Source organism: Psammomys obesus, unplaced genomic scaffold (assembly GCF_907164565.1).
Source record: "Psammomys obesus unplaced genomic scaffold, mPsaObe1.curated_primary_1811, whole genome shotgun sequence".
Classification (NCBI taxonomy): Eukaryota; Metazoa; Chordata; class Mammalia; order Rodentia; family Muridae; genus Psammomys; species Psammomys obesus.
In genome coordinates, this window is record NW_026590618.1 from 3,891 (window position 1) to 17,457 (window position 13,567).

A 13,567-nucleotide genomic window follows, 5' to 3' on the forward strand; every position below is an offset into this window, starting at 1 on the left:
TGGAGAATGAGCTGCCATGGGCTACAATTGTGCTGGGGTTCTAGTTTATCCCTATGAATGGTCATTGGTTGGAATATAAGTCTCAGAAAAGATCCCTGAACCCAGATTTTTTTGGTTCTGTTATTCTTGTGAGCTCCAGACCCTTTTATGTTTTTCTATATCCCAGTTCCTTCATAAAATTCTCTGTACTCTGCCCAGTGTTTGGCTATGAGTCCAAGCATCTCTTTAATACCCTGCTGGATAGAGTCTTTCAGAGGCCCTCTGTGGTAAGTTCCTGTCTCGTTCCTTATTTGCACCTTCTTCCAATGTCTATCCCATTTGCCTTTCTGAATAAGGATTGAGCATCTTATGCAGGGTCCTCCTTCCTTAGCTTCTTTAGCTGTACAGATTTCAGTATGATTATCCTATATTATATGCCTATTATCCAGTTATAAGTGAGTATATACCATGTGTGTCTTTCTGCTACTGGAATAGCTCACTCAGGATGATCTTTTCTAGTTCCCACCATATGCCTGCAAATTTCTTGATTTCCTTGTTTTTAATTTCTGGGTAGTATTACATTGTACAAATGTACCACAATTACTGTATGCATTCCTCAATTGAGGGGCATCGGGGTTGTTTCCAGATTCTGGCTATTATGAATAAAGCTCAATGTCCTTGTTGTATACTTGAGCATTTTTTTTCGGATATATGCCTAAGAGTAGTATAGCTGTATCTTGAGGAAGCACTATTCCCAATTGTTTGAGAAAGCACCAGGTTGATTTCCAAAGTGGTTGTACAAGTTTACATTTCCACCAGCAATGGAGGAAGGTTTCCCTTTCTCCATATCCTCTCCAACATGTGTTTTTAATTGAATTTTTTATCTTAACTATTCTGATGGGTGTAAGGTGAAATCTCAGGCTTGTTTTGATTTGCATTTCCTTGAAGACTAAGGATGTCGAGCATTTCTTTAAGTGTTTCTCTGCCATTCGATATTCCTCTATTGAGAATTCTCTGTTTAGCTCTGTACCCATTTCATAATTGGATTACTTGATTGGTTGCTGTTTAACTTCTTGAGTTTTTTATATATTCTGGATATTAGCCCTCTGTCAGATATAAGGTTGGTGAAGATCTTTTCCCAATCTGTAGGCTGTCATTTTGTTATGATGACAGTATCCTTTGCTTTTCAGCAGCTTTTCAATATCATGATATCCCATTTATTGATTGTTGTTCTTAGAGCCTGTGCTGTTTGTGTTCTGTTCAGGGAGTTGTCTCATTAGGCCTCATTAGAATATGAAGGTCATGTATTATTTCCATGTATAATGAATCATGTTGTCAAATGCCCAGTCATGAATCAAAGACCTGAAGGTCAGATCTAGTAAGGATGGGTTGTAATTCTTCTTGGATTCATGCCCACCAATCCAATGGAGAGGAAACAGGACGGGGAGAATGTAGTCAGGATTCAGGGGACTCACCAGCAGAGTGTTTAAGTGAGCTCTGTGCTCAGATCTGTGAGAGCAGCCTCAGTCTGTCCGAATTTCACATGGTTTAAATACTTTGAGCCCAAGTAGAGCTGAGTACATGGGACAATGTGGCTAGTGTGGGATTTAAACGCTATTAAGAGTGACTGTGCAGAGGCATTGATGGAATGCAGAGTGCAGTGAGCTCACCTAAAGTATCCCTAGAGCCTGCCAGGACTTTCATGGGTTGGAACTTCCTCTGTTTATCTTCTATTATTATTATTATTATTATTATTATTATTATTATTATTATTATCATCATCATCATCATCATCATCATCATCATCATCATTTACAGTTTATTCATTCAGTTTGTATCCTGTTTGCAGTATCCTTTCTCATCTCTCCTCAATCTCCTCAATCTCACCCTCCATCTTTCTTTCTTACAATCCCCTTCTTCTAGTACCTTGAAAAAGAGACTCCTCCCCTCCTATAAGACCCTAGTCTATCAAGTCTCATCAGGAATGCCTGGATCCTCTTCCTCTGTGGCCTGGTAAAGCCACCCTGCCATGGCAAAATGACCAAACAACAGGCAACCAAGTTCATGTCACTGGCAGCTCCTGCTCTTCTTATTAGTGGACTCACTTGGAGACTGATCTGCCTTGGGCTACATCTGAGCAGGAGGTCTAGGTCTTCTCCAGGAATGGTCCTTGGGTAGTGCATCAATCTCTGTAGGCTCCCCTGGGCCAAGAGTTTTGGGCTTTGTTGTTTTTCTCCCGGGGCTCCTGTCCCATCTGAGTCTATCCCACCTTCTTGCAAAAGATTCCCTGCTGTCTACCCAAATAGTGGCTGTGTGTTTCTACATCTGCTTTGATCCCATGGTGAGTGGAGTCTTTCAGAGGACATCTATGGTAGCCTCCCTTCCTCTTTCCTTTCTTCAACTGCTTCCAGTCTCTATTTTTTGCCCTTCTGGATGAGATTTAAGCATCCTCACTAGGTTCCTCCTTGTTTAGCTTCTTCAGGTCTGTAGATTTTAGTATGTTTATTTGTATTACATAGCTAATATCTGCTTATAAGTGAGTATATACCATGAGTGTCTTTCTTCTTCTGGGTTACCCTAGTCAGGATGACCTTTTCCAGTTCCATCCACTTGCTTGCAAATTTTATAATTTCTCTATCCATTCTTTGGTTGGGAGACCTCTAGGTTGTTTGCAGATTCTGTCTATTACAAATAAAGCTGCTATAAACATAAACATAGTTGAGCAAAGGTCTTTGTGTGGTGGAGCATCTTTTAGGTATATGCCCAGGAGTGGTATAACTGGTTTTTGAAAAAGGGCTACTTTCACTTTTCTATGAAAGTGCCAGATTGATTTCCAAAGTGTTTGTACATGTTTGCGCTCCCAGGAGCAATTGAGGGGAGGGGAGTTCTCCATTCTCCACATCCTCTCCAGTAAATGCTGTTAATTGAGTTTTTGATCTTAGCCATATCTGACAAGTATGAGATGGAATCTTAGAGTCATTTTGATTTGCATTTTCCTGATTACTAAAGATGTGAAGCATTTCTTTAAGTGTTTCTCCGCCATTCAGTATTTCTCTGTTGAGAATTCTCTTTTTAGCTCTGTACTCCATTTTAAATTCTTATTTGATTTCTTGGTGCTTAACTTCTTAAGTTCTTTATATATTCTAGATATTAGCCCTCTGTCAGATGTATGGTTGGTAAAGATTATTTCCCAGTCTGTTGTCTGCTGTTTGTTCTGTTGACAGTGTCCTTTGCCTTACAGAACTTTTCAGTTTCATGAGGTCCTATTTATTGATTGTGGATCTTATAGCCTGAGCTGTTGGTATTCTGTTCAGAAAATTATCTTTTCTGTCAATTAGTTCAAAGCTCTTCCCCAATTTTTCTTCTAGTAAATTTTTGTGTGTCTGGATTTATGTTGAGGTCTTTGATCCACTTGGACTTTATGGATCTATTTGCATTTTTCTACATGTAGATATCCAGTTGGACCAGTACCATCTGTGGAAGATGCTGTCTTTTTTCCATTGTAGGTTTTTTTTCCTTTGTCAAAAATCAAGCATCTATTGTTGTGTGGGTTTATTTCTGAGTCTTCTATTCAATTCCATTGATCCACCAGTCTGTTTCTATGCCTGTTCCGTGCAGGTTTTATTAATGTTGCTCTATAATACAGCTTGAGATCAGGGATAGAGTTACCTCTAGATGATCTTTTATTGTGCAGGATTGTTTTAGCTATTCTGGGTTTTTGTTTTGTTGAGACTTATTCTTTCAAGGTCTGAAGAATTGTGTTGGTATTTTGATAGGAATTTCATTGAATCTACTCACAGATGATATGATAGTATACATGAGTGACCCCAAAAATCTTCCATAATCCTGTAGCTGATAACATCATCAGCAAAGTGGCTGGATACAAAATTGACTAAAAAAAAATCAGTAGCCTTTCCATGTAATAAAGACAAACAGAATGAGACAGAAATTAATGAAACAACACCCTTCACAATAGCCACAAAAAAAGAATATAAAGTGTCTTGGTGTAACTCTAACCAAGCAAGTTGAAGACTTGTATGAAAAACTTTAAGTCTCTGAAGAAAGAAATTGAAGAAGATATCAAAAAATGGAAAGATCTCTCATACTCGTGGTTTGGAATTTCTTATGAGTGCTTTCTGGGCTTATGGGCTGATCTGGTTTTCTGCTTGAGAGTGAGGCCAGGAGATGAAGTGTCAGTTTGTCTTGAGTGAGCAGATTCCAACAGGAAGCATCTTAGAGAATATCCTTGGTATTTGTTCAAACTGACCTTGGGACACTGGATTCCTTCTACCTCTGTGTAAATGCTACCCCATATTCCACAACATGATTTTCCAGAATTAACTTCCTGGTCTATATCCCTAGGTGCCTTATGACTCCATTGGAGACCCTGTCCATCACCTACTGCAGCATTTCACAGTCAGACCTGAATTACTTCTCTGGGTGTCCGAAGCTCTTTCAACTGAAACATCTGGACATGAAAGGTGTGCCCTTAAAGGCTTTGGATCTTATGCCTCTCTGAGTCCTCCTAGAGAATGCGGCAGACACTTTGCAGTCCCTGGACTTGAAGGGTTGTAGGATGAAGGACTCTCATCTCACTGTGCTCATACCTGCCCTCAGCAAGTGCTCCCAGCTGGCCAATGTCAGTTTCTATGACAATGACTTCTCCATGCACAACCTGAGGAACCTTTTGCAGCACACAGCCAACTGGAGCAAGATGAATGTGGAACAGTACCCTGCCCCTCTCGAGTGCTATGATGAGTTGGGTTATATCTCCACAGAGAGATTTATTTACCCAACTCTGTGCTGAGCAAGTAGATAGACTCAGGGCCATAAGACAGCCCAAGTACATCTTCTTTGCTACAAATATGTGCCCTAGATGTGAAGAGCGTTGTGTCTATGGCCAGGAATTCAGACTCTGTCGTTGCCAGCAGAGGTGACAGTAAATAGGTAAACAGGATTTCTGGATTGGAAGAAATGAAAGTCTTGGGACCCATCTCTCATGCTGGGCAGTCAGACTTCAGACACTCTTCATATTTTAGGAAACAAAATGATGTTTAGTGAGTTGGATTTAGGAGGCTGAATTGACATGGAGATCAATGCAATTGTGGGAACAGAGGATCTTGTGGAGTGAGAAAGACCACTTTATATTTCTAAGTTGCTTCTGTCAGGACAGAATGACCAGTGGCTTTGTCCTGCAGCTGTAAACCTGGATGCTCTCCCTCTGGAGACTTTTTCAGTTATCATCCTCACTGCCAGGTTCAGGGTTAGGACGGATGAGTGACTCCACAACCCCAGTGGAAAAACACCACTATTTAATGAGTGAGGCAAAGGTCCAGGTCATCCATAAAACTAAAGTTTTGGTGATATGTCCTTCATTCCTGTCTTTTGCCTGTGTTTTAGTTACAACCTTCTTGTGTAGCTGTTCATTTTCGTGTACAAAAATTTTGAAGTAAAGTGAGCAACACAGCAAATATCTTATGAATAAAGTTTTAATGAATCACAGACAATTAACATCCAGTACACTCAGGCCATTAAGCACCATGGGCCCAAGAGAGATGACTGAAGCAAAGGAGAAGACAACACAAGGGAAATTGAACAGGGTGTACAATTTTTTTTCTCTTAAAAATTGTGTTTCCTGGCATGCAATGTGGTGCACACTTGCCATCCTAGCACTCGGGGAGACAGAGACAGGCAGATGTGAGTTTGAAGACAACCTTGTCTATAAAGTAAGTCCAGGGCAGTCACGGCTACCCAGAAAAACTCTGTCTCAGAAAAAAATTGTTTTTATTTGTATTTACTAGAATAAATACAAATATATGTAGCCTGGCATTGAACTCTTGATCTTTTTGTCTGGGTGAGACTACCACCATAAACCACTCTATCCAGCCAGCGTGCCACATGTCTTTAGGGCCGTTTTACTTATGAGTCAAAAACTCACTAAAATAGCCACAGTATATAAAGTTTTCCAATAATATGTAATTCTCTCTGCTGCAGAAAACATTTATTTTCCAAAATAACTGTATTTTACATCTTCAGTTGTCTGTACGAATATATTTAAGGAAAAAATTCCCTGGGCCTAGCAGTTATATGCTGCCTTTTTTGTATAGTAAGATAGCAAAATGATGTATTATTGTTTCATTCTTTATTGGAATATTCATATAACACATAGAACATGGGTTTTTGTTTGTTTGTTTGTTTAATACTCATTGCTGTTGTCTAAATTCTATAAAGTATGTAAATTTGAGGACTCCTCACAGATGCTCTCTGGACAGAATAAAAATGAACAAATTGATGATAGTATTGCCAACTTTCCAAACAGTGTTGTAGGTGGATAAATTTCTCCAACCAGGTGGGCCACATAAAGACATCTAGCCCAGTCAAGAGTACAGAGAAAGTCACTGTCTTAAAAAAGAAAAACAAACAAACAAACAAACAAACACAACCCATAGACTGAGAGCAATGTTTCACTGCTCAGGAGCTCAGGCTGATTTTTCAGAGGACAAAACTTTGCTTTCAGTACTCTTATCAGGTGGTTTTCAACTGGGACTCAGGCTTCATGTCATAGGCCCCCTTATCCTGGCCTGTATGTGTCCCTCCCTTCACATGCACAAATCCACACAACACACATACATAGACACTGAATTTGACATAAATATAGGATAAACCCACTAAAATCTGTACACTTAAAGAAACTAATCAAGAGGGACGACTCTTGCTAAAATGCTCAATGGAAAAGAGAATGGATACCAGAAGAAGGAGAAAAGAGGGAACAAGTCAAGAGCTTGATTCAGAGGATCTCTGAAAGGCTCTACCCAGTGAGGGATTAAAGCAGATGCTAAGATTCATAGCCAGAATTTGGGCAGAGTGCAGGGAATCTTATGAAAGAAGGGAGAGATAGAAAGACCTGGAAGGGATAGGAGCTCCACAAAGAAAGCAACAGAACCAAACAATCTGGGCCCAGGAATGTTTTCTGAGACTGATACTCCAACCAAGGACCATGCATGGAGATACTTAAGACCCCTGCACAGATGTAGCCCATCGCAATTCAGTATCCAAATGGGTTCCATTGTAATAGGAACAGGGACTGTCTCTGACATGAACTGATTGGCCTGCTCTTTAATTACCTCCCCATGAGGGGGAAGCAGCATTACCAGGCCACAGAAGAAGACAATGCAGCCACTCCTATGAGACCGAATTGACTAGGACCAGAAGGAAAGAAAAGAAGACCTCCCCTATCAGTGGACTTGGGGAGGAGCATGCATGCAGAGGGTGGAGGAAGGGAGAAAACCACAGGGGGGATACAAAATGAATAAAGTGTAGTTAATAAAGAATTTTTAAAAAATGAAAAAAAAACAGTTTCACAAGGAAATAAAAAAGGAACTAATTAATAAAAGCAGAGATGTTGTTCAGGAGCAGGTTTCTTGCCTCATTCATATGTTTCCCTGACATTAATTCTGGCCTCGCACAGTTAAGAGAGTATGTGGACTTTTCTAGTGTTTGGGGTGAGCAATAGCCTACTTTGCCTTTGGCTCCAGGGTCTGACTCCTGCACCATGGATGAAGTGAAAGGATATCATTGGCAAGTCAATGTAGACAATTTAATTTTTTATGTATTTTGTGCTCTATTTGCATTCATGCCTGCTTGTCAGAAGAGGGCATCAGACCCCATTATGATGGTTCTGAGCCAGGATGCTCTGGAAGTATATCCACTGCTCTTAAGGGATGAGTCATTTCTCCAGCCACAAGATCCTCAATGTAGAAATCACATGTGGATAGAGAATCACAAGTATTTAGGTGTCTACCTAACATAAAACCTTACACATTTGGTATCATTTTTAAAGCTTTAGGTTTCAAGTGTATTGTGTGTATTCTGTTTTCTTTTTTTTTCCCTTTCAGATAGTCACTGCATAGATTTGGCAAAGTAATAATCATATCCTGAGTCCCACCCAAACAGGTCTGGATTTATTGCACCTGACAGATTGCTTACCTATCCATTACTTGAGTCTGTGAACCCCATTAAATAGGGTATAAGAATACATGGATGCTATGCCCCCCCCCCCAGGCTGCCAGTAGAGATGACAGAGCAGAAATTAAGTTTTCATCCTAGCTACTTAGTCTGAAAACCTACTTTGAAAATTCAAGAAACTTCCTCCTGATGTGGAGCCAGAGTCCCTCAACAATTTCATTCTGGTCTTTCTTGACTTCATCTTATTCCTGCTTAGTGATGGAGTAAAAGCTGTAAAACAAGAAATAAATGAATGAAAATAGAAAAAAATGAACATTTACATTTTTAGAATTGTAAAGACTGTGGAAGTTTTAAAAGCTGCAATGCTTTATATTGTGATGCTCTTTTTTAAAAAAATATTAATATTAGGTCTAAGGGATAAACAAGACAGAAAAGTTATGGTTTAACATTAAATGTGTTTATGGACCTGACAGGAGTCAATTTTATAGGTAGTTTTATTTCAATTTGACACAGACTAGAATCATTTGGTGGGGGGGGGGACTCAAGTAAGAATATGCCCTACTTCACTATACTGTGTGCAAGCCTGTGGTGTATTTTCTTAATTGGTGGTTGATATGGGAAGGCCCAGGCCATTGTGGGTGGGGTACCCGTGAGCTGGAGGTCCTGGATGTTGTCAGAAAGCAGGCTGAGAATGTCTTGAGGAGCAAGCCAGCAATCAACATTCCTTTAAGGCTTTTCTATCAGTATTTGTCTCTAGGTCCCTATCCCTAGTTCCTACCTTGACTTCCTTCAGTGGACTTAAAAGCTGTGAGGTAAAACAAACCGGCTCCTCTCTACTTACTCTTGGTCATGGTCTTTGTCACATCAGTTGAAATTTGAGTGACATGAAGTTATTTGCTGAGTTGAGGCTTTCTGCCAACTGGACTATCTGCAAGCTTAAGCCCAATACACCCAGGGATTTAGCAAGCCTGATTGCTAATTCAAGGTTGGAATCATAGCTGTAGTGTTTTGTTGGCACTCTCTGGGGTGGTAGGAATTTTATTAATGTCTCCCAAGATAAAGTTTACTTTATAAGATTGAAAAAAAATCTTGCAGCCAGAGAGGCACAATCCCAACCTAATATTTGGATCTGAAATATTTTTTCCTCATATTTATTATATCTACCATCTATCTATCTGTCTATGTATCTATCCATGTACCTATCTACCTTTAAATCATATATGTATCTATGTATAGATTAATCTACCTACCTATTCAATCTATCTTTCTATCATTTTGTATGTATGTAAGTGTATGTATATATGTATGTATATATGCATCTATCTGTCTGTCTGTCTATCTAACTAACTATCTCTACTGGCTGGTTTTGTGTGTTAAGTTGACAGAAACTAGAATCCTGAGAGAGGAAGGAGCTCCATTTGAGGAAATGCATCCATGGGATCCTTCTGTAATGTTTTTGAAGAGTTTAAGTTAGTCTGGGTGACGCCATTTTGAAATGGGGAGACATCTTGACCAGGGGCCGAACTCAGGTACCAGGATATATCACAGCATGTGCACTTGGCAGAAAACAAAGTTAACTCTCCTAGCAACAACCTCCAAGAAATAACACAGTATAAATACTTGATAAAAAATAGAGATAATCTCCCTGGCAATAAACAATGAGAATCAGTTGGGAAAATTCTCCCCAACGTTCCAGGTGTAGTTTAGAAGAATGGCAATTGTGATTATGTAGAAGGTCACCTCACCCCTATGGTTTTCCCAATCCTGTAAGGTCAAGCATGAACCCCACCATGTTGTCATGCAAACCCCCTTCTGTGGTTTTTCCCTTTAAAAATCCTGCTCTCCCAGGGTTCGGGGTCCCACTTCTCTACTGCTGTATCAGTGAGACTTGGGTCCCGAGTTTGATTGCTCTTGTAATATAGCTCTCTTGCTCTTACATGCAGTCATCTCCTGGTGGTCTCTGAGGGTCTCATGAACTTGGCATAACATTTGGTTCCCTGACAGGAAACTCTCAGGCCCTCTAGGACTCCCGACCTGGAGAGCTTACTCCCATGGGTAACTGTTTGGTGTTGTCTGTCTGACTTAAGGCTTTTGTTGTTTGGTTTTGGTTTTCAGTCAGTCCACAGAGTCACGGCTTAGGTGAGATGCCTCCAGACAGCATTCTGCTGGAGTGAGCATCAGAGATGTCTTGCTTTCTCATCAGTAATCAATTTTCCACTCCAGAATATCTGTGACTGGATAGCTTGAGATGGGATCAGTTTTTGCCTCTTTGGAACTTCTGTGGCAGGGAAGCCTGGGAAAAGCCAGGTTTTTGGTTTCACTTCATCATCTCTGTGTGTGATTAATTGTGTATTGTTGGTTTTGTGCCAGAAGCTACTGCTTCATTTCTGTGATTAATTGTTTGTGTTTTCATGTTTGTCCAAAAGTGCTTGGTTCTAATTTTGTTTGAAGTTGTATCTCTTCTCAGTTCTGTGATTTCAGTTTTGGTCCTGGGAAATTAGCCCAGGAACAAGCTGTGATTCATTGTCTTTAGTTTCACTTTTGCCTGAAATGGCTGGCTTCATCTCTGTGTAATTTACTTTTTACTGAGACTGTCCTCTTTACTTCTTTGAGTTCTCCTGACAGATAGATAGACTGACTGACTATACGGGACAGGTTACTTCTAAACCCCTTGACTTTGTTCTGGTTCATTTTAGGGAAGTTAAGATGATTTGCTCACAGTCTTTAGTTGATGTGAGGAAAGGAAAAATGATGACATTTAGTAACTCAGAATGGCCCTTCTTCAATGTGGGCTGGCCGACAGAAGGAACTTTCCACCTTCTCACTGTACTTGCGGTAGAAAATAGGGTCTTTCAGAAAGCATGGGGGCACCCAGACAAAGTGCCCTATATTGTAGTTTGGAAGGATCTAGTGATTCATCCACCTCCATGGATCAAGTTCTTTCTGACCCCCACTAACAATCCTTCCACAGGCTCTCTGAAACCAGAGGCACTGGCTCCCTCGTCCCTCCCTCCTCCGTCCTCCGTTTTATAGGATGGGACTTCCAAGGAAATGATTTTCTAGCCCTCCATACAGAGCTCTTCCCATTCCTCAGTCAGCTCTGGCCCCTTTTTCCAGGTTGGTACAACCATCTGGCCCAGTGCCAAAGACCTGGAGGTGCTGGCTAGCCTCTCCCTCTGGGGAACTAGAGGCAGATTCTACAGTCCTTCCCTTACAGGCCACAGGACTGCCAGATTCTAATGGCAATCAATCTCATCATTAGTGGCCTTTTGCCACATCAGATCTTTATAACTTGAGAACTCATAATGCTAAATTCTCTGACAATTCTTAGGATTTGATTGATATCTTTGAAACTGTTCTTTTTACCCACCAGCCCATCTTGGAATGATTGTCAGCAGCTTTTCAAAGTTTTTTCTGCCATAGAGGAGCAGAGACATATTATTTCAGAAGCATGCAAAAATGTCCCAAATACTACAGGAGTCCCAACCATAGATCAAGCCCACATTGATGATTCCTTTTTCTACAAGAGGCCCAATTGGGATTACAACATGGCTGCAGGTAAGGAACATCTCCTAGTCTACTGCCAGCCTCTGTTGGCAGGGCTCGAGGATGTTGCAAGATGGCCCATTAATTTGGCTAAGGTGTATGATGTCAGACAGTGAACAGATGAATCTCCAGCCACCTTTCTTGAAAGGATTAATGAAGTCTTCCGCAGGTATACTCATGTAGATCCAGAGAAGCCTGAACGTACAGATATGGTTGCTTTGGCTTTAATAAATCAGTCTGCTCCCGACATAAAAAAGGAATTACAGAGAAGGGAGAGAATAGGACAAATGATGCTGCAAGATTGAGTTGAGATAGCTGAGAGAGTGTACAATAACAGGGACAGTTCTGAGGAAAAGCAGTTAAAGACAGGAAGGGCCTTTAACCAGGATCTGGCAAAGGTCCTATTGGCCAACAATGTTTGGACCCTGGAGAAAGAAAACACCAACTCCAGCACACAGCCAATGTCACAAGGCCCAAAGGACAACGCAGACCACCACTGGGTAAAAACCAATGTGCATATTGTAAGGAGTAAGGTCACTGGTTTAGAGAATGGCCCAGGAGGGGACCCAGATCCCAGACTAAGGTCCTGTGGTTCCAGAGGCCATAAATATGATTGGGGCAAATTGGAGATTGCAATGTGCATATAGGTCCCAAATTTCATGACACATGGAGAAAATAAATAAAACATGTAAAGAGACCTTAACTAAATTGACCTTGGAGACTGGCACTGACTGGGTGGTGCTCCTCCCCTTTGCCCTTTATAGGGCTAGGAATTCCCCTTACCAACTAAGGTTAATTCCACTTTGAGATTTATGTATGGGATGCCAGCCCTTATAGTACCCAACCTTAAGACTGGTACTTTTGATGAAATGGATAAAACAAGTTTTGAGAAATGTTTAAGACTTCTGTGCAAGCAGACAGCTCTTAAAGGGGCAACAGCAGCTTCTCAGGTAAGAAAGCTGCAAGCCTCTATGGTCATAAAAATTGTATTCAACAGGTAGCAAGATGTTCCTTCGTAGAAATTACAGCTAGAAGTAAAAATGAGTTTTGTAGTTTTTTTCTGTTTGAATATGTAATTTTACTATGTTCTATAGATCTTGATGTCTGATTATTAGTTATTAAGTATATGAAAACTTTACATAATATCTGTCATTTCTTAAAAACCATGTTTATAAAAATAATAAGTTTTGAACACAGGGAACTTGCCAGAAAATCATACTCCAACCAAGGACTATTCCTGGAGATAACCTGGAACCCCTGCACAGGTGTAGCCCATGGCAGTTCAGTGTCCAAGTGGGTTACATAGTAATGGGAAGAGGGACTGCCTCTGACATAATCTGATTGGCCTGCTCGTTGATCACTTCCCCCTGAGGGGGGGAGCAGCCTTACCAGGCCACAGTAGAGGACAATGCAGCCACTTTTGATGAGAACTGATAGACTAACATCAGAAAGAAGAGGAGAACCTCCCCTATCAGTGGACTTGGGGAGTGGCATGCATGCAGAAAGGGGAGGGAGAGTGGGATCAGGAGGGGAAGAGGGAGGGGCTTATGGGGGAATACAAAATGAATAAAGTGTAAAAAAATAAAAATAAAAATAATAAGTTTTGAAACTCTGTTTATATATAATTTAATATTGTACCTACAATTGTTTATATATAAGAACTTTTTTTTGCTGGCAGCAAAAGTTTATAACATCAAAGTAATATACTTGGTATTAATTTTAAAAATATTGAATTGTTTGCATTGATAAAATTTGGTTTTGACACTTAGAATTACGATCATGCTTTATAATTTCATTCCTAAATAGAGTACTTCATTTTGATACTGCAAAACCAGATTTCTTCTGAAAAAATGTGTTTATTTCAAAATTGCAAAAACAGGTTTTAAAAAAATATGTTTTAGACTATGAAATGTTTTAAAGTTCACCAGGCATTTTAAACAACGACCTTGGGCAGCTTAACAGGGAATTTGGAATAGTTTCTCAATCCTTTGGGGAAGGACTAAAGACTTTGGTATTTATTTTGTTAATTTTACCAAATAAAATCAAGCCATACTGGTTGAGCCAATGAAAAAAATTG

At 40.2% G+C, this 13,567-nt stretch overlaps 1 pseudogene; it reads left to right on the top strand.

The window, feature by feature from the left end:
- The first annotated feature begins 1,568 nt into the window (after nt 1–1,568).
- Nucleotides 1,569–4,916, top strand: LOC129677358 (PRAME family member 12-like; annotated as a pseudogene).
- Nucleotides 4,917–13,567: the final 8,651 nt, after the last annotated feature.